General features: G+C 40.7%; 1 protein-coding gene across 2 annotated transcripts in view; it reads right to left on the bottom strand.

Moving 5' to 3' along the window:
* RAD51B (RAD51 paralog B) overlaps positions 1-22,457 on the bottom strand; it is a 396,827-nt gene that overhangs the window by 90,148 nt on the left and 284,222 nt on the right. The gene's annotated exons all lie outside the window — the stretch shown is intronic.

Here is a 22,457-nt window from a genome sequence, read left to right as displayed (position 1 = left end):
GAAAAGAAAAGAAAAGAAAAGAAAAGAAAAGAAAAGAAAAGAAAAGAAAAGAAAAGAAAAGAAAAGAAAAGAAAAGAAAAGAAAAGAAAAGAAAAATTATCCCACTGAAGTCAAACTTTTTTGATGTTAAACAGTCCATATAGCAATTATCTTAGGACATGCTTTAACATGGTTTAAGACTGTATACTGCCTCCTCTTCATGGAGAATTACATTTATATATCAACTATGAAGCACAGGCCACTGAATATGGAAACTGCCCTGGAAACAGCACCAACCAGCGCTCCCTTATGTAATGGGAAAGCTCGCAGGAATCGATGAATGAGGATCTAAGGATGCAGATCCATGGCAACTTCAACCAGTCTTAGCCAAGCTGCCTACAAAAATCCCAGCAGATTGGTTTTCAGCCAGTTTAAGCCAGTTCATGGAGCTATTCAGGTCAGAAAAGAGCCAGTACAAGAGGAGAGGGAAACACATAGCTGGGAGCTGAATGATTTGTCTAAACTGCTATGGAACCGAATCCTGGGAAAATGCAGGAAACTATTATTTGATCCACTTTGGAGACTGCTACTGAATCTAGCCCATGAGCTCCTACATGTTTGTTTTTAATGCTCAAGTTCTTTTTTTAGGTATTTATGAAAGATCTTTCCTTGTCACAACAGAGGTAGCTGGACCCTGCTCCACTTTTCCCACTGAAGGCAAATGAAGGAAATCACACTGCTTTTGGTCAGCAACGGCAAACAAGGCAAAAACAAATGACCAGTGAAGCTGAAAGAATTCATTGTGCCAAGGTATCCCAGAATGAGAATTACGGACAGTGAACTACTGTGAAGAGAAATGGTAAACGGAATCWCCTTGGGTATAGTACCGAAACCTGCTGACTACTCTGCACTAACCGGGAAACAGAAATAGATTTATAGCGAACGAATCTCCTGACATGTGACAACACCAAATATTGACAAAGCAGCGGATATAAGTTGTTTGCTCCTTGACTTGTAAATTAAATCAGCTTTGAATTCTTTAGGAATCATTAAAATGTGTATTAGCTGGTTGAAGGCAACCTCGCTTATAGACGTTAGGCTGCGGACAGATGCTCAACTTTGCAAACAGTTGTCTCAGGCTGAGATATTGCTGCCCTCCAGCTGCTTGTAACTGCCACCCTGCTGAAGACTGCCGTCTCCACGGCAGCGCCGGCCCAACAGTCGGTGCGCGCTCCCTAATCCACTCCAGGCAGGATTTGTCACATCAGTTCAGACGAGCGGTTTGAGCTAATGCAGCTTTTCTTTTCTTCCAGAAGCATACGGGGAGCCTACGCACGAAGCCCTCCCGTGGCTGCGCGGCTGGAGGTGGCAGGCAGAGGGCAACGGGAAGCTGCTGGGCTCTGCAACACCCTCCAGCTGGGYGCAGAGGAAGGGGACTGCCCACGGCTTTTGACTAATTTCTCGTTTACATGTGAAAATTGCACTGGTTTAACTAAATGTACAGTTTTAATGCAATTTACTTAAACTACTGCAAACCTTTGTGTAAGCACTTCTGTTTTGGTTTAAGAGACGCTTACTGACTAGTCAACAGACTAAGAACGTGGGTGTGGTACCAGTTTAACTGAATCCGTTCAACTGATTTAAACTCAACTGCTGGGATTTCTGTGTAATAACAAGCCCTTTGCAACTCCAGGAAGGCAAATTCTTCTATTATACACCTATCACCCGGGAGCAAACAGGTATGCAGCAAGGCTAAATCACTCCAGAATCTGGCTCTGCACAAACCCCAGCTGAAGTTTTGAAGTGATGCAACTGATCCCATGTGCCAAATAACAACAACAAACCTTGTATTCCCTTGCTGTTATTCCCAGGACAAACACATGAGCTCAAATGGGGGTAGCATGAAACTCCACGTCCTCACTATCTTTTACCTATTTTCTCCAGGCTCGGGAACAAGCTTTGTAAAGAAATGTGCAGGAACCGTGGTCTCCCAGCGCTTCAGAGGGTGGAAGGCTGGTAAATYGTGGTATCCTGCCTGCTCAAAATAATAGAGCAGAGCTATGGGTACGGGGGAGGAGAAAGGAAGTGCTTGTAGTCCTGAATACAACAGGCATATACAGTAAGTCTAGTTCTTGTCCTATCAGCCTTGACGCAATGTGTCCTTTTCCTTCAGCTACTTTAGATAAACAGGAAAGAAAAAAAAATCAGTGCTGGAAAAAATACCAACCAATTAAGAAAGAAAATGTTATTGTCAAGTATTCTGTTGGTGATTTCCAACAATAGTGAGTACAGTACGTCATATGGAAAACAGGGCTATCGCTGCTATAGTTGATCATACAAATCCTGGGAGAGCTTTTTTTCTTAGTAAGTAACATTAYAGTAAGATTAGCTAGTGATTTCAAAAACTGTATTAAGTCCCTGCAAACTGCTTATAAGCAACAAAGCCTACAAAGGGGTAATTTGCTTATGTCCATTTTTTGACAGGGAAGGTATTTCATAGAGGTTCAAGTGGTTTGCTGAGATCTGCAAAACAATTCTATAGTGTAGCTGAGCCACTGCCTAGCAAAGCCTTGGACTGCACTATCTTGCTCTGTCCATTTGACCATACCARGAAGTATTCTTTCATTAATGCCTTAGTACACAAAGGACAGGTGAAAACTGGTTACACTGTAGGAGTAATCTGTTTTGGCACTCAACACTACTTCCAGAATCCAAGCCAACTTTCTGGTGGAAATAYGGGAGAGTTAATACCACTAAAAGGGACCATTCTACAGCTGAAAACTATAAAACATACCCTTTCACGATGACTTTTGTAATTCTGGTGCAGAAATCCCTCCTGGAAATACATATAGATTATGAGAGCAGGCCCTATCACTTTATAAACTTCGTATTTATCAATTTTTTTTATAAATACATTGGACAGAGTAAGCCAAATCGGTAATGAAGGACAGAGCTTCAATTAAATCAGTGCAACTCAGTGATAAGAAAATTTGGTTGAATTAGTTTAATCTTTTATGAGTAGGCTTTTATCATTTGTAGTACGGATGTAAGGAGGTTTGAAGAGACCAATCATTCATCTGTTTAGTTAATTTAACACAACGCAATATGATGCACTGTCACAAAYAATTAGCAGTAAACTGGCATCTTCCAAACATTTTGCAAATACTAATTACTCCACAACTTCTTCACAAAGGAGTTCAGTATTATTAACTACTAGTTGAAGGCGTTTACCCATGTTATCCACTGTCACTCCTTACTAAGGAGTTTCTAGTTTCCATCAACATCTTCCATTCATTAGATGCTGCTGTTCTCCTTCTAAAAGAGTTAATTATGATTAAGAATGGATGGTCATTCTGCATTCTGTTCAGTGAACTGTCTAGAATGAGCTTCCACTCCAATTCTTCATGAGTGGTTATCCATATCACAAAACCTGTAATTACAACCGCCATTAAATGAGTCTCCTGAAGTGTTAAGGATAGACTGGACCATACAGGTGGGACTCTCCTTTGACTCAAATCTAGTGCTCCCACGGGAAGGATGGTGGTACATTATCAAGGCAAAGAGAAGAAAGTTGCTCTGTGAGACTCCTGGAGGAGCTAAAGGAGCGTGGTGCCTGCATACATGCATTGCTGATGCAGAGGATGCCCCTCTGGTCAGATGATGCAGTACTAGCTACCCATCCATGCAGACCCTCCATTCCCACTGCTGTTGTACCTCCTCAAGCATGCCCTGCCACTGCCTGAGCTGTGATTGTTCTGGTTTTGTTTATTTGTTCAAGAGCCTAATTTCCAGGGATATTAAATCACTGCTTCCATTTTCCTCACCCTGCACAGGCAGCTGCACTTGCTGCCTCCTGCTGACATTCTTCCCTTGCACCTCTCAGCCTTCCCCTGCTTTCGTTTGCTTTCTTTCTTTAGACCCAGCTGACAGCACTACCTTTGTGAGCTGCACCCTTTTCGTCCCAGGGTAGCCAACCCTGTTCCCAAGAGGAGGCCTCACTCCCTAAAATCCAGGTTAAGTAAGTTAGCCCTTCTGTAAATTAAGTATTCTCTTAAAAAAATGGAGAGGAAAAAATAATTTGTTCTCTAAAGAACAAAATAACTGAAGAGTTTATAACTCCCAACAGAAACCATTTGATTGAACATAAAGCTGGGAATGTATTGGTATTGTCAATTCTGGCTCAGCACAGCCAGAAGCAAGAATATCAGCTTGGAGGCTCTTATTCAGGCTCCTCTTTCTGTTAGTGAAACAGGTTTTGCAAGAGAAGCGTTATCACATCATTAAAAACCAACAAAATACTTCCAGAAAAAGGTAGCATAGTCTTGTATTAAGCCAATCACTTTTCTTCTCGCATGGTGGAACAAGACAACAGATTGCCACTCCACACTAAATATTGTCTGCCATTATAGATCAGTCAGAGGAAGCARGAGTGACAAGCTGATTCTGTAACTGTTCTTTATTAATCACTTTAAGCTGAAATTATGCATTAAAATACTCACCACTGATTTTCTAAAAAAAAACCCTAAAAAATAAACCTGTGAATTTTGACTAATATGGGAATTTTTGCTTCTCCTCTCTTGAAAATAACATGACCCATGGCCCATTTTTCAAGTTAGATTTCAATCCCCTCCAGCCAGCTGTCAGGAAACCACAGAAGGTGCTTGAAAGAGCACAAGAAATGGCTGGTTCTAATCTCAAGGAAAAAAAAAAAAAGGTAAGGAACAAGGCAGCTACTTGTGGCAGAATGTTATTTTTTCTTCAGTCTCTGCCTGCATATTTTCACAACATGTGTACTCTGTTACCCCGTCACTTCCCTCTTTTCCTTGGGTAAATATCTCTGCTTTGGAATAAAAGACGGCCCAGGGGTGCTACTTGTAAAGGCTGCACTCGCCTTGATATGTTGTTTTTGAACTGAACACATACAATGGACACATTGCAGACTTGGACCTTTGCCATCATAGATGTTGCTTTTACTTTAACCTTCTCAGATGATTGCGGTTGAGGGGGGGCTGGAGGTAAGGAAGAGATTGTGAGTGGGGTCATACACTCTATCCTTCACCAGCTGTGGGATCTCCTGGGAGCCAGGCAGGACAACCCACACAAACCCCTCTAAGCACACAGCACGATGGAGAGAGTGGGGAATGCAAACTGACTCCCTCCAGGTACTGGCTGACTGCTTGCAAAAATCAAACAAACTCCAGGAAGAAATGGATGACTAAGCCGTACCTTTGTCATCAAGTTTCTCAGACTAAAAAAAAAGGGGGGGGGGGAGATTAATACCTTAGTTTTTACAGAAACAGTTGTTTACAAAGTTATTTGGAAGGAAGGGGTTCAGCTCAAGGAATCCTTTCCCATTTTCTCCCTGTTAACTCCACGCACCATTAAATGCACTGCATAATAATATTCTTTTCATACATGCAATATAATCTACCATTTGCAACCCAACAGATGGACTGGACTAGATTAGACATCTGTTCTGTAAAAGGATTAGATACAGGATTGGGACCTCACAAATTTTGGATCAAATTGGCTCAAATACTAACCCACTTCAGGACACTGGGCAAGACACTTATCAACCTCATTCTCAYGCATTAAATGGCAATGCAAGAATAGACAGGGGAAGGGCAAAATTAGGTAATGACGGGCTCACTCCATGAGGTTCTATCCCAAGCTACTTCCAGGTGGYACATAAATGAAGCCTGAACTCCTGAAAGCTCTTTCTGAGCAACTCAGAGCTAGGAACAGTCAGTGGTGGGGTTGATGGTAGTATCCAAGCAAATGAATTTGGGAACAAAACACAATATTGAGTGTACCTGAAAGATACTAAGCCAGGAAGAATTGCGAATGCTCTGCACTACACAATAATGAGTCCAGGCTTTGCAAAATATTATTGAACATCTATTTTATATGGACATACTCACTTAAATTGCTAATATATCTAACCTTATTTGATCTCAAATCCTGCACTAGATCACTCAAAGAGCCATGCATTTAACTTGTCTTTATTAACCAGCTCTTCTTCCCTGATCTCTCCAATTATCCATATCTGATCCTTCCTCTTCTTCCAGAAATAATACAGCTGCTAAGGTCTTTTATCTTTCCTGTTGTTACAGTCACATCACCCTGATGCCCCCTACTTATTAATTCTTCTGTCCTTGATCTCCCTTACACCCTTCACTAACCTGGACACYCATCTTTCTCCCTACTTACTCACTTAACCATGGGCTATCCTGTCCTCAGCTCTACAGCTCTGAGGACTAATTTGTATGCTCATACACRGCACAGAGAAATGCCAGAGCTCACGACTGAACACTCTTTCTGGGTTGACACATTGGTACCCCTCCTTTTCTTCTGGCAAATCGCATTGAAAAGATCTTTTCTACCTCAAAACCAGCAAGTAATTAGCTAACACACAATGAAAAAGATTGGGCAGATGATATTTAGTTATCTATTTACATCTTACAACTTGCTTCCATAAGTATTATATAGCAGTAACTCTGCTAAGCACTAAAGCTCCATGGAAACTATCTTTTCACACTGTGATTCTCACAACATAAATACATTTTACTCCCTTTCCAAACAGTGCACCCCACGTGGAGCATAAGAAGTGACACCTATTTGAGAGAGAAGGTGCTGTTACAGAACTGCTACAAATGGGCATACGCTACATCAACCTTTAGCATGTGTGACCTGTACAGAGTTTGAATCAGTCACTTGGATAGGCCCTTGAAAAGGGAAATTAAATCATCCTTATCATCTGCTCTTAACACTGTAAAGGATGTGAAATTCTAAATTTTGGGGGTTTTGTATCAGCACAGACTAGAGATAGAAAACTCTCTCAGTGGTTGGTTGGTTGAGAAAATATAACACAATCAGTATTTTTCTTGATGCTCTCTCAGAATAGGTAGAGAAATCAAAATAGCCCATTGTTGGGAACCTATCACGTTGTGAAAAGTTTTATACCTCAGAACTCTGGAAGTCCAAAATAGTCCCACAACAGACCGTGTTTTTCGGAAGCTGTAGATTTATTTATACACACTGATAACAAGGTGCAATACTTGCCAAATCATAAAAGCTTATAACATGATGCTAGYAATGGTACGTATGCAAGAAAATACAGCAAGGTGAGAGATAGCTAAAAGGTGTCTTTTGCTGAAGTATCATGAYACTTCAGATATGGGCGCTGCTGCTGCATGTCCTATGAAGAAAAAGGAGACTCATGTATGAGACTTTTCAGTACTCCTTTTATCTCTTTGTCAGTGTCTTGGCTGAGATTGAATAATGTAACCCTGTGAACTAGCAGAACTCCAGAGTCATCTAATGAACCCCTGAATCTACTGCTTCTTACCAGGGGTCAAAGATTTCAAGACATAAAAGGTAGCACAGTTCCCAGTAGGTCTCTTACAAATGTCCTAATGAGTCTGTATAGAGCAATGTTTGCACACTATTCCGTTCCTCTCTCCTTTGACTGGATAAAGAGCTAGAAGGAAAAAAAAATACCTRTGACAATACCGACGTCCAGGGAACCCTCATAAATTCACTTCCTGCCAGTTCAACAAATGGGAAATCCCCCTGGGAAGCTATGAGAAAGAAGCTTCTCACAACAGCGAGATTATCAAAAGTCAGATCTCTCATGAAATACTCTAAGCTCACAGGGCCAAGTATCATAATAATATGAAAGTATTGTAACAACTTGAGCACTGTAAATTACTTCTGTAACCTGGGACGTGTGGGGCAAGTTTCCGGTTGGTTCCTAGTGATGCTGTTTGCATGTCTGTATCACTTGAGAATTACCTTGAGTGTGCAGGCTTTTTGTGTTGTACAAATTCAATTTCAGAATACAAATATGATTCTCCWGACATCACATTTCAGGCAGTCACTGCATCCTTTGTAATTTTTGCAGGTTGGCTTTATCACTGCCCAAAGTCATCTCCCAGTCCCCTGAAATGTATGCATGTTTCCTCTTCTAGTCCTGCACAGTACTGCCAAAATCTTCTAGAAATAAGCTGCTCATCAGATTTTAGTCAGATTGTCACATCTACAGTGCTTCAGTACTGACGCATTTCTGTGAAATTCAAGATTTACTTATCACAGATCCATGTCTTAGACTTTTCTCATGTTTGCAGATTTCAGATACATACACTTTTTGTAGCTATCCATGAGAGAAGACATCATACATAATCTGAGGTGGTATCTCCTGCTCATGTTTTGTGTTTTTACAGCCTCCCTAGAGTTTCTGGGGCAGCGCTTTTGCACAGAGCTAACATGATGTTCATCAATCTCCTAATCCAAAAAAAAAGAAGCTGCACATAAAAACATTTTAAATTTCAGCTGTATCCTTAAAACCCCCAAACTCTGCAAAACCGGAATGAACTAGTGTAAATCAAACAGTGTTCTTGCCACTAGACGCGCCCTGCAACCCTTTCCAATCAGGGAATCTAAAATTACCATATTTACAGCATCTGCAGCAGAGCCAAGTACAAAACAAGATGAATAGCTGTGACGCACAAGGCAGTGTGTAGAAGTATGCAGCTGGGCCTGCAAACAATATAGGCACTCGGCACTAAAGTCCATCTAATGCTTTTCACAGACCAGAGTGACTAAAAGGGGAAGGGGGGGAGGGAGGAGAAGAGAAATTCCAGGAAGATGAGTGAAAACACAGCAGAAATCCCAGGCTGCTTCACTAATGGGTAATTGAAATGACTCACAAAAGGTCTAGTAGGGAATTCAATTAATTAGGGACGTGACTGCACTGAGGGGAGGAGGGAAAGAGAAGAATGCCGGCGATATAAGAAAAATCACTCCTCTCCATTCACTTAAAAAAAAAAAAAAAAAAAGAGCCTGGAAGAAAACCTCAAGGAAAGAAAAAGCCAAATTCTTCAAGGCAGGGCCTCTACCCCTTCAGAAATCTTTATGCAAAGGAAAAGGCCACAGTCAAACTGTCTTGGCTTCATGGGAGGAGAAAAGGACAAAGAAGTACATCTCTATTGCCCCCCCCTCCTTTTCCTGGATTCCTAATGAAAAGGAAAGAAAAGAATAAAATCTGTTAAATTAATTAAGTTGCCATTAAGGCAATTGGTAATGAAAAAACTATAAGGACAAGCAAGAGGAATGATAAGGGATAGATTTAAACAATGCTCCTAACAGCATCTCTATCACCATAATACCACTGTGACAATGAGGAGATGGTGATAGGAAGCAGTGAGGAGAGGAATAAATGGAAAAAATCTGAGGGCAGATGAAGTAAAAAATGTAATGCAAGAAAGCCGACAGAAGTAGGAAYGAGGACATGCAGGAGGACTGGAATTAATAAGAGTAAGGGAGAAAAAATAGAGAAGGAGTGGATGGAGAGAATAGAAAGGGAAATGGAGAAGTGAAGGAAAGAGCAAACTTACAAAGGAGGAGAAGAGCAGATGTGGGAAGGGTCAGAGAACAAGAAGTTTCACAATCAGCAATCAGGACTCAGTGACGGGCACATGGGAACAGTAATGTTGATTCAACATTCATCTATTGACAAACATTGCTTCTAACTAAGCCTCAGAGGCTAAATTTACATTAGTACTGGTTTAGAAATCGCTAAAAATGTGCAATCTGAACTCCTAGACCCACAGCTGATAATTACTAGTGGAGCAAAAACTGGACTAGATATAATAATTGAGCGCAAACGTTCGCTCATGGGATTGAAAATGGGATCTGCAACCTTTCAGGATAAAGTTATCACAGCTTGAAATCTTGCTCTTTTTAATGCTGACTCCAAGCTTTTATCATCAGGCTGGCTTTATACAGAAGAAATTCATGGTCATTATTTACCCTAGTGAATCATGATGATATCAAACAAGAAGTACTTCTTAGGCCCTACTGGGTTCAGTACTGAATGCCCTCTGAAAGCGTAAATATGCTCTCACTCTCAAGGATCAAGATACAATCACTGTGAAAAGTTGGCAAAGTTTGCAGTATGTTGCATGTTTGGGCATTTATCTGAATATTTCTGTTCCCAGGGCAGTCACTCTGACATCTTTCATTAGGAAGAAAACATATAAATCAAACTATATTCTTCAGCCAGTGAACCGACCATTACTGTCATCTCCACTGTCAAATGATTTTCAAAAGAGCAACAGATTTTTATAATTTGTATTTACTGTAATGGAGCAAAGAAGATTGAAGCTATCCAAAGAAATAATTCTCATGTAGGCAAGACATATACTGCATCAGAAGAAAACATACAATATTTAGGTAACTAGAACCAGGATGACTGAAATACTTTTATTCTAGTCTGTAAATACACTAGTCTYCAGGCACAGAGATTGCAGTAACATAACTATATCCAGTCTTTCACGTTTTTTTAAGGTGGATTCAYGCAAGAAAAGAGTGTGCGGAAATCCCTAGCTGATAGCTGAGGAGTGCTATGCTGCTGGAGGAATCATCTTTCAGAAGAGGCACAGAGCTGAGATCCAGATTTCTAGGGCTGGTCTAAGGAAATAACCCTTTGAATTTTGCAGAGACATTGTGTGTGGTGTTCTGGACGAACTCAAAGCTATTCTTGTTTCTACCAGATAGGCTGGTACTTTCTATGGAAAGGGGTAACACTCAGTACTTACTGAGTGCCTAGGTGCCCATGCAACAATACAATCATCATACAAAAATTGCAGTCCAGCTACAAAACGTCAGYGCAGTCAAGCAAGCCCAACAGCAAACCCGCGCTGCGCAGCCAGAGCTCGACTTGACACAATACTTCGTTTTCCTTCAAAGCTCCATTCTTTTCAAGTTCTCCCCCTAACATGTCCAATGAAACAGATGGTGCAATGGGCTCACAAGGTCATCAGTTTCAAACCAGAATGCCTCCAAAATTTAACAGGGCCCCGGATTCCATCACCAATATATTTTTTTCTTTTCACTGGGTCTTGATCAAGTGACGCTCATAAGAAYTGCAGGCTAGGTCAGCATATATCTCGAGGCTATCTGGATCCTTTTAAGCCAGGCTCAGGTTTTTGTTCAGACCTGCTTCTCTCACKGCTACAGAACACTCAACAGAAGAAGAAATTCTCTCTCTCTTCGCCAAAATTAAAATAATTAAAATGAGTTCCTTTTATCTCTCTAACTAAGTCCCATCTTTTATTTGGTCAGTTGGCAGCATCGAAGAATGATTTCTCTGTATTCCACAATGTCATCCTCCCTCTCTGGATCTATTCAAACCCTCTTGTACATATTTAATCACTTCTAGCCAGGCCTGGCTAATGAAATGCAGGGCCTTGCCCTGACCTGACCTCGCTATTTCTATTTTAGCTCAGTATATCCTCTACTAGTTGGTTAAAAAAAGAAAAAAATCAAGAAACAATCAAAAAATCAAGAACAAAATCAAGAACAATAGTTTTCCTCTCCTCTCTTGGACTTGAAGATCCTGTTACCAAYGGGGTATGGTCAGGGATACTGCTGAAAACAGTAGGTACACTGTGAACAGCACTTTACAAAACTACTGCAAGTCCCAAAAGATGCACAACAACTTAAGTGCAAAGTCTCTTTTTAATGTTTCTCTTTGGTCTGACACAGGCTCTTGGTCACTGCTCACCTACTGAGCATGGCATTCACATTTTTTGCAGCAGTTTTTCATAAAGCACTGGTATTCATTCTACAGTTTGGGGCACTTTCTGCAACTAAACATGTTCTTGGTTTTTCCCATCTGTCTTTACTGTTTGTCAATACACCAATTTAAAAATACATACATACTCACCTCTCTGGGAGCCCGTAAGAAGTGTGATCCCACTTATGACCACTTAAGAAACACTAGATTTTGGGTTAGCCCTTTTGTCACACGATGTTGGTTGTCAAAATTTATCAATGAGCAGTCAGTAGTCAGAAATATTTCCAGTGTACAACAGGACAACATTTATATGGTAATTCGTTTGGTCTAAGCTGAATTTGTTTTCAAATGGCTCACGATYTTTTTGCTCATGAGTTTTGGCGTCCAGTTTTACATACCATGACGCTGGATGAACCTTAAACTATTTGAAGCCAGCAAGGGCAAGGGCCATCTTTTTATTCTGTGCGTGTACACAAAGCCTTGCATTGTGGGGCTCTGGATAGCAAATAGGGGTCATAAGTGCTACCTCAGAACAAACAATATCAGTATAAGGATCCTGAGGTACTCAGACTGCCAGTGGCTCAATTCACCACTGTTCCTCCAATTATGTATCCATGGAAGCCTGCCAAAGAAAATGGTGGTGAGAAGATTAAAGATGCCTTCAGCTGGCTGTCCAAAAATAACCTCCCACCATCCTGTGGAGCTCTGTGAAACTCAAAAGTGGTCTTGGGACCAGAGATATAGGTCACATTTCTAACAGCCAGAGTCAGTTTAACAGGTCCTTACTATCAGGTCTTCTGCATGAACTGGAACTGACACAAAAAGAGTTAGATCAGCATTTATGAGTCCAGTCTTTTGTCAGCTCAACTAAAATAAACAGATTCAAATTGCAACATTTTGTTGAATGGAAGCAGTAGGGCATTTAGACATTGCTTGAAGGAAGAAATGTTAAAATCGTGTTTGCAATCACTAGAAGTCAAACAATGCAGTTGTGTCATTCTCCTAGCACTGTCTATAGGGAGCTTTTTTTATTTTTTTACGCAGATGAGACTTCTGCAATCACATTCTGTATCCCAGTGCGTAATCTTTTAAACCAGTGACTGCTCACAGTCAAGGGTGATAAAGGACAGGGGTCTCAAACACACGTGACGTCACAGAAATTCAGTGAAAATACATGATCAAGAAGAGAAGACATATCTTGTAAATGCCCCCGATCTCCTCTTAATAAGATGCCCCTTATTATTTACCCTAGCGAATCATGATGAGATCAAACTAAAAGTACTTCTTAGATCCTACTGGTTTCAGCACTGAATTTTTTACATTCCATAAAATCCACAAAGAGGACTTCTGAGAGCTTTGAAGAGCTTCCAAAAAACCCTGGAGCTGTCTGTTTCATAGAAAAAAGGGGGCACATTTAGCTTTTGTTAGAATTACGCTGCCGCTCTTTTGCCTCACTCTAACACCTGCAGCTGAAGATACACTTCTCTGATACCGCAAGCTTTAGTCCCTTGTCCCACATGGTTTCTGTAGATCAGGTTTGGCATTGGAGYCAAACTGTTCTAACCATGAACATCTGGAAAAAGATGTGCTATCCTCCACTTCCCTTTCAGCCACAGTCTTGCTGCTTCCCTTCCACTAGTGCTTGCCTTACTCATCAACAAGGCAGCTCAGGGAGCTAACGTGGCTGTAAGCTAGCCCAGAAGTGAAGAGTGAATAGGCGGCGGATGCATTAGCTCCCTTAGTCAGCTCACCATGGGGTTAGATGAGCACCAGAACCAATGCAGAGGTAGGTTGGCCTTCAATCAAGCAACTGCTGGTGACCATTAGTTGTAAATATAAGTATCACTAAAACCTGAAACCTAACTACTGTCTCACGAGGCCACAGTTAACACTTCTGTACCTTGGTGATCTTCATCTCGTACAACAGTTCCTTGAAAACACTTAACAGGCAATACAATTTAGGCCAAGTCCAAGCAATTAACAAACTGTTGTGAAACCAGACAAAGACAAAGTCGATATTCAGCCCCTTTCCCCCCCCGTTTCCCCTCTGCCACATTGCCGAGCAGTTCTCTGATCCATCTCAGCACCTAGCCCCAATCCAGTTGTACAAAATGGATCCAAACACACAGCACATTGTTGTAGAATAAACACACTCATACTAACTGTGTCCTTTTTGGTTTCTTTGTAGTATGTTTGTTGTAAGATTTTTTTGGTGATTTTACGCTGCAGACATCAAGATTATCAAGTTGTCAATCTCCCTTCTTTAGGCCTTTCCTGATGTTTGGCAGAGCTGCAGAATGGCACCTGAAGGTGCTGCTTCCCTGTGAGCTCTGATGGGATGTTGCAGTTAAACCACATCCACACAGCTAAAACCACAGAATTTAAAAACAGCTCTTAAATCCAACTAGGTCTGGTCTGCCTTAGTGTTTGGCCTGCCTAGGTAGGGCCAAATTTTTTTGACTCAAAATAAAAACATGATTTAGCACAATTCACCAGACCAGGCAAAATCATTTTTGGAAGACTTTTTTCAACCTAATTGTAACAAACACATTTTGGCCACCACCACATGCCAGAAAAAATGTTTATCCTGCTTAGCCAAAATTGAGCAAAACAGATTTTTTTTGGCAGCATGGACAAACCTTTAAGCTTGACTGCCCTTTTAAGATCCCCTCCTAATTCCAGTTTTCCATTCCCCACCCTCGGGAGCTTCTCAGATGGTTCTCTCTCCCTGATGGCCTTTCAGCTTGGGTACTTCCATTTTAATTCTTTCTCCCCCACACTTCGCTTCTTTCCTTTGGCCTTCTGCTTTTGCTTTCTATCTTGTCTCACGGAAACATTTTAAAAGACCTCCTGTCTCTAACATTCCTGCCTTTAGTTTCACAAACTACCCTCCCCTGAGCTAAGGCGCACCCCTCAACACACCTTGATTAACCTTCCTCTTAGTTTCTGATCCTGCCTCGCTTGACTGATACATCTAACTTGACGCTATTCCATCCATCATGMCTAATATCCCCTCTGAAGTTTCATATGGAAATTACTGTTTTCCCTACAAAAGTACTTGCTATTGTTGCTGGTGGTGTGGAAAGGACACTTCAGCATGGTGGCTTCCTGAGTTCTCCTGCTTTGGTTAGAAAACCTCCTGTAAACACGAGGGTTCAGAGCCTCAGCAACTTCACTGATTTCAAAGAAGTGACACAGATTGCTCCAGCCACATTTGTATAGGATCGGACTGCTAAGGGATTAAACGATTGGCAGACAGGAATGTTAACAGTGGCCTGAGAGCACCGTTCCAAAAATGTGATGACATGTTTTATTTATATATATCTTAATGATGCAGACTAATAAATATTTATATTTTAATAATCTGGCAATTTCCTCAAAAACTAGCACAGAAAAGATAACTGTAAGGAAGCATGGACTAAACAGGACTTTTGAGCAAGACGACTTCAGAAAGAAAGGAAAATAGGTACATTCAGCAGTTTAGCAAGGAAAACTGGATTCTACAATTTAGACAGCATGATACACTGGACTTCTTTCCGACACTAAAGGCCTCATATCTTTACCATATAATGGATCTCAAAACTCCTATTTATTTAGCATCCATAGCATGAACCTCTTTTATAAGATGGCTCACACTCCAAAAAAATGTGTGTATGTATACACACACACACACACACACACACACACATATATATGTATGTATGTATATATTTATATCAACAGGGAAGTTTCTTTCACCTTTCTGGCTAGAAATTTCTGGAACTCCTTTTGATTTTTTTTAAATACAGGAACTCAAAGTCAGATCGAGTCTCACACTGCACGCAGTAAGCACCACACAATTTGTATGCATACCCAAAACCAAACCTAAATAAAGGCCAGGGCAGTACTTATTTTCTGCTGAAATATTTTTCCTAAAACTGTCTCATCATCTACAAAGATTTTGTGTCACAGTGGTAGCCAGCTGCCTCAGGGATGGCAAGGAGCAATTCTGCACAAACAGTTGTTCAAAGAGAAACTCCCCAGTGAATTCTTCTAGAAGAGTTTGTATCTTCATGTTTTAGTAAGTAACTTCAACTATTGCCTCAGACTCACTTTTCCGAATATATGAACATTTGAAGTGAGTACACGATAAGCTTGTCAAGGACCCATTTTATCACAGATTGAAAGCAGGTCACTGAAAAAAAATCTGTCCATGTTCAGAACACAAAAACATTTGGGATGGGTATGACAAGTTGTTCAAGCAACACTGAGCGTTCAAATCATGCTTAAAAGCTTGTATACATAATGCTGCCCAAAAGAAGAGAAACTCTCTTTAGGCAGCCTCTATACATCAGACCCAGATTAGGACTGGCTCCAAACAAATACAAAATATGTGCATACATCACATTAGTAACTGATCAAAGGCTGTTGTTACTCATCACAGRCTCATAAAATGCCACAAAAAGCAAAATGACATCTTAAAAAAATACCAACRCTCCTGTTCAATTTAGCAATAGCAGTGCATTGAAAAAGCATCTTTTCTATTAAGGAGTCCCACTGGAAGCTCTGAGGCCACCTTCAGCAACAGCATCACTATTGCTCTGACGTGTTTCTGTAGTAGCTTTCGGCACGCGCAGTCAATAAATGGAAAGGCTGGGATCACTTTCCAGCCATAGATGTTGCTCTTAGATCCAAGTCCTTGCTGGGTCAGAAAGCACATGGTGTAATAAGAACTTAGGAATAATTTTRGATATATAAATTCCTGTTTAGGCCATAAAACAGTTAGAGTGAAACGGGCTACAGCAGAAAAGCTGATAAAACTGGGCCATAGATTAATATAACTTCTTAGTTCAGGGGAAAAAAAACAAAATGATAAATTTGCTAAAGCAAATTCCTTGTTTTTAGCATCCTGCAAACTAGATTATACCATTACCTTGTTTTTGGCAGCTGATAACAGATGACAACATTAGATATTTTCTTTTAGAGGARAGTCCTTGCAGGGGTCCAGGCAACTTCAGGCAGGCTGGCAATTTCTAGGTTACAAGGCCAGGAATAATCTGCTGCGTTAGAGAACGGAATGAAATCAGCTCTCTTCACCTTGGTTGGCAGAGTCCCTTTTTCACTTTTCTGATCTAGCCCAGATTTAAACATAAACTGACTATTAGGTGAGAACTCTGTTGCCTGTTACCGACTCCTGAAAACTTCAGTATGGTTTCATTTCTTTATTGCCAATACYAACTTTTTTCTACTAGAAAAAATAGTAGCAAAACCAAAAGTARTATCCAAGCCAAGCCCTAAACCTTCAGAAATTTCTGCACAACACACAGATGACACCCTATATTAGGGTAACACATTTAGTTAGACTTTAGATGAAAAGARATTTCATATGGTACGTAGGGATGTTTATGAACATCAAATACATTCCAACTCTCTTATCTAATCTAATGAGCCATTTAACAGATGATATATCAGGTCAATTCTTTGAATCAGTTTTGTGCCATGGGAGTAAAAGATCGTTTTTAATATTTAACTGATCATCCTCTTGACAGCAATGAACTTGACCAGCAATAAAGATTGTTTCCAATCAATGATCTTCAAAAGGTCTCTTCTGCTTCTTTCCAGACCACTACGCAAAATATCACAGTATATAAAATATCTTGATATAATCTGCTGCCACTTGTTTTCTTCTTTGCCATCATTTCTTGAGCTTTACAAGGTACTTACATAATTGTTCTGGGCCTACAGAGGGCATGATCTTGCTTTCATATGTAAACTGTAAGCATTTAAAGCTTTCCACTGTCAGAACACACGCACACAAGCTGGCACATTCTTCTAATCACAAAAGTTAAAAAAAAATCATAGCTGCCATATTAATAGCATATATATATTCTGGTTCATGTCTGGTTACACTCTGGTAAACAGTGATAAGTCGTGTGTGAGGTTCTCACATGCAGTTCTACCATGGCAACACCAATCATGACGTGCCTCAGCCTCTTTATAACATTCTCCTACAACTCTATCACATACTTCAATCCTGAATAGATTCTTGCTATTCCACTCCTCTTAGTATTAATAATAATTACACATGATTTATTATAGCTAGCAGTGGCATTTAAAAAAAAAAAGGTATATATATATATATACACACACACAGGCTCTCATCTCCCCCCAGAATCTTGAAACTTCAGTACAGATAACCAACCATGCCAAATTTTGCAGTATCACTTCCTGCAAATGATAATGATAACTTTAGATGTCATTCCTGAATCTCTGCAAAATACATGATGAAAAAAATTATCCAAATAAACTACTTTGTGTGTCCTTCTAAAAAATGCACAAATCATTCAGCAATATAAATAAAAAATCAAATGAATGGATCATGTTAAACAAAATTGTCTATACTGTACAACTGTGTCACAAATTAAAGTGCTAGACTTTATACTTCATATGTTCATACTTTTACCATCACCAGCAAGTTAGACAATCTCATAGTTAATGAGCTTTATAACCACTGCCTTGGCCCCATTAGGAAATACCATCACCCTCTGGTGTGAGAAACCAGGAAAAACTGTAGCAAGAGACAGGAGGAAAACTCTGGGGGGGGGGGGAGGGCAGGAATGGGGACAACTGATCTGTATTGCATCTACAGCCTGAGGAATTTCCTATGGAAGCAGTATTTTTTCAAGAGCAGACTAAGATTAGACTTTAAAGCAAGCATGCTGAGACAAATCACACCTTCTTCCCTCCCACCAGCCCTAGTCCAGCAATTCTTTGCTAGTTGCCACACTCAGGTAGTGTTTATGGAAAATCATTGAGGAGCCTGACCTAGTTAGCGYCTGGCCTACCTCTTGGCATTTGCCTCTAAGTGCCCAGTATTCCTAGTACATAATGAAATATTGCAGATTAGCACGCCACGGCATTTATAGCAGGGCTTTACAGCACACTCATTTATGGTATGTTCAGCACAACAACATACCAAGAAGGAAACAGTTTAGCAAGAAATGCTGCAAGGGAAACCRCAACAACTGTAAGAATTTTATAAGCAATTTTAAATGAAAAACAATTCTTTAAATGTGCCAGGTTCAAATCTAATGTGCGATCCCGTGAAGGTCTAGTCATTTCTGCTTTACCCCTCTTACCACTTTCAAAATCAGGTCTTCTGGACATCCACAAAGTAGCAGAAGAAATTCCCAGTGTTTCAGGAAATTTTTTAAATTGTTAAACCTGTTTTAAATGACATTATTACAATAGACACTATCATGAGTAATGATCAGTTTTAGTGAAAAAATTTGGCCTAAATGATCAATATCCTTTAATCTTTCAGAAACAGTGATGAAGATCGATGCCTCAAGATACCATCGTTGTACAGACCTGTTTTAACTTTCCCCTGCATTAGCCTCAGATTACTTAAGATAAAGAGTAATGGCCTAGGAGAGCTCTTTTCTGAAATCACATTCCTCTTCTACTGAAACTAGGCTGCACTATTGCCAAAAACTCAGTTTCTGCACTCATGCCTTACAAGAGAAATGTTCAAAAGCAACAAACACACAGCAGTGGGAAAGCTGTGCTACGTAACTCCTGATTTGTAAGTCAAATTGAAATAGATAGATAGAATTGCAAACACTCAGTACAGCGCTCCCCCCGCCCAACCCTAGGTTCTTTCTTCTTGTGGTACCAGATTAATGTCTTTAAAGAAAATAGCTGCCATTCCACATGCCCCTTTGGGCCAACATAAGCCTGCCCCTCCAGATGTGAACAACCAGGCTCAAGCACACTGCCTCGGTCCCCAACCCCGTAACATGAGGCAAGTTAAAGGGAAACTGGGCACTACGCTAGATGTTGCACTTTAAAGGTYTGCCTCTCCTTCTGGCACAGAGAGGACTACTGTTCTTTTTAAAAAATCCCTGCTCTTAGTAACGTTTGTTTTTCTAACTGGTTCCCAGAAACCTCTTGGGGGTTCCAAACCCAGAAAGTAATTACTGCATTACTTTGGCCACAGACACAATATCAACCTTGTTAGACTTGGCCTGTGGAGACAGCCAAACACCTGCTGCTGCAGCATTTATTTGATAAGCTTCACGGTTCGCTAACATAAACCTGATCCTGCTGACCTGAAGGAGGATGAAAAGGAGAGGGGGGAAAGGGTGGAGCAGGTAGGCAAGCTCACGGCCCTCGGGCCCAGCAGCTTGGAGCTCCGGCTCCCAGCAAGCTCCCATTACTCTTTGCTTTCTTTTTTCCTGGTGAGAGCTTCAGAGAATTGGTTTTCCCCCTGCAGTTATGCAAGCAGATGTGGAAGGGGCTAGGATTCCCATGCCTTATGACGGATTAACTGACAAGCCCAGAATCAATACAGGAATTGTTCTAGCTCTGGCTGCATCTGTAGCTCTCCAAAGCCGACAGAATAGCTGCACACACTCTCGTTGGCATGGTGGTGTGCACTGAAAGGCTGGCTTCATACCAAAGTCCATTAGTTAACAGCAAGGGGGGAAGGAAGGGTGGCAAATCAGTCAATTCAACAGATAAAAAGATTGGGGAGGAAAGCGGATGTAGAAATACAAACTTAATTTTTATTCCTCTAAAGATGTAGTTCTCTTGTCTAGTACAAAAAAGAAAAAAAAAAGAAAAAAAAAAAGAGGAAAAAGAGGAGCATAGCAGTAAGGTTCTGTCCCAAACAACACCTTCTCTTCCAAACAATATTGCCAAGCAATATGTGGGGAAAACTGGAAGGGCCAGAGGACTTAAGAGGAAGGAAAAAATAATCTTCCCAATTACGATGCTTGATACTARGAAATAAACTTATTCTTCTAACAAACCAGCTTGCCTCAGCCTCACCCTTCTCTAGGTAGAAGAAATTAAAAGCAGACCACTTAGTAAACCAGGAAAGTATGTTTCCATGTGTCTGCTAGTTGGCACTTGCATGGAAAGAGTCTGACCTCAGGACAGTATGTTTTCTAGTGTAACTTGCTCTGTATGTTGATGGTGTGCCTTGGCAATATATAGTATGATTCACTCATCTGGGAGACAGCAAGAAGTGGATGAATCATTTGGGATGACATCAGAACCACCTCAAACTTTTGTTTAAATCTTGGTGAAAATCTGAACACTACACCTCTGATAATGTGTGAAAATATCTACCTGATCACCTTCCATCTCATTTCACCTTCTTGTGCTGGCTCAGAACTTCAGGAACTTTATATTCTGATGGAGAAAAAAATGTGAAAATTCAAGTAATATGCCAGAAGATATTTTCTGGATAGATCCAACCCAAATCAAAGCAAAAATCTCAAAAGAAAACTTATTTTGTGGAATCTTAAGCCCAGTTTTGCAGGAATGTGAAATTCAGATAACAAATGATAAGCATCTGAAGTTTTGGGCTAGAACCAACATTCTGCTTTTGTGTTCACCCTTCACTGTACAGGATCCAGAGCATCAAAGCAAAACATTAAGTACACTCAGAAAACCAGCATGACTGGATTCTCAGAGCTTTACTAACAGAGCCAACTGTTCCACAATTTCTCCTTTATTAACTAGCCCCTCTCTGAAAAGTATGAAATAGATTTTATATAAACAGTAACTAAGGAAGAGAAACAACGTGATAATATTAGCAGACTCTGATGGAAAATGCTGCAAGCAAGAACACATAAAGAYTAAGCGAATTTGACCCATGCTAGGAAGGAGCTAGGAAGCCTATGTTGTTTGGAAGCAGGAGATCTTGAGTGACTGATGCATCCAACCTCTGGAAATGCGAGTGAACCATCTTAGTTTCCTTGAAACTGCTGATAGCTGAAGCTGATAACTTCTTTCTTCACCCACCATTTTGCTTGAGGCTCTACACCTGTGCCCATCAACAGGCTAGGAGCAAACAGAAATAACTCAGAATTCATTATTCCATACCCATTAGGTAGTAGTGATAAAGAAGAACCCAGTGATAGTAGTGAYAAAGAAGGCCTGTTCTCCAGCAGCTGCTAGGAAGACCAACAGCAAAACTCTCAGGCTAAGGACAACTTCAGTGCTTACGGTCTTGTAAATAATAAAACCATCTCATTTTAAAAAGTGTAAGAAATGTCATAGGTAAAGTATTGCAATGATTGTAAAGATCATCCTAACAGTACTTCTGTAAAAAGATCAGCATATTACAGGATGCTCTTCTGTATTACTCTGTTGTTCACAAAGCTAGTTTAAGACTGAGCAAATGTACACCTTCTACGGCAGCKTCTGCCCATAGTTTCTCCAAAGCAYTGTGCATGCAGAAACCCACTGAAAAACATACATTTCAGGGTAAWATACTGGTATACTACTACACTAGCAGGAACGGTTTTAAACAAAGTGGAATAGGTTTGGCAGCAGCCAGGGTGAACTAATGTTGGATATTATCTGAAAATCAACATCCAGGGAGCTTGATCTGAGAGACCACCAGAGCATTTTAAAATCACATTTAACTTTAGAGCACAACAAGGCAAATGAGAAACAATGTCTGCCGTGCAGCTACTTCAGAATATCCCCCAGAGAACAGCCATACGCTGACAACGAACGCTGCAGCCGAAAGGAACCAAAATTGTACAACAGATTCTTAAAATAAATCCTCCCAACAGGCCCTGCTTCCTGTTCTGCTAACAGCCACTAAACCAGGGGAGTGCAACTTACTCTCAGTCACGTAAATGCACATGTGCACAAGGGCATTAAGCTGCGTGTGTGTGTGACTGCACATACTCTTGCGCGGCTGTGAGAAGAATGTCAAAGCCGGATGTCTCTCTCGCTCTCCATTTTCTTCCTCTTTGCAAAAACCTTTGTGTAGGTGAACACTGGAGAATCATGAGCTTTTTCCTCTCTACGTGAGCAGAGTATGTGGCAGTGAACTCTGGGTAGCTACAGCTTAGCCTAGCGCAGGTACTCAGAGGTACCACAACATCTGCTGCGGCAC

Source organism: Rhea americana, unplaced genomic scaffold, assembly GCF_003343005.1.
Source record: "Rhea americana isolate MKP2758 unplaced genomic scaffold, rheAme1 scaffold_84, whole genome shotgun sequence".
In the NCBI taxonomy this organism is placed as follows: Eukaryota; Metazoa; Chordata; class Aves; order Rheiformes; family Rheidae; genus Rhea; species Rhea americana.
This window is presented reverse-complemented; position numbering and strand designations above follow the sequence as displayed.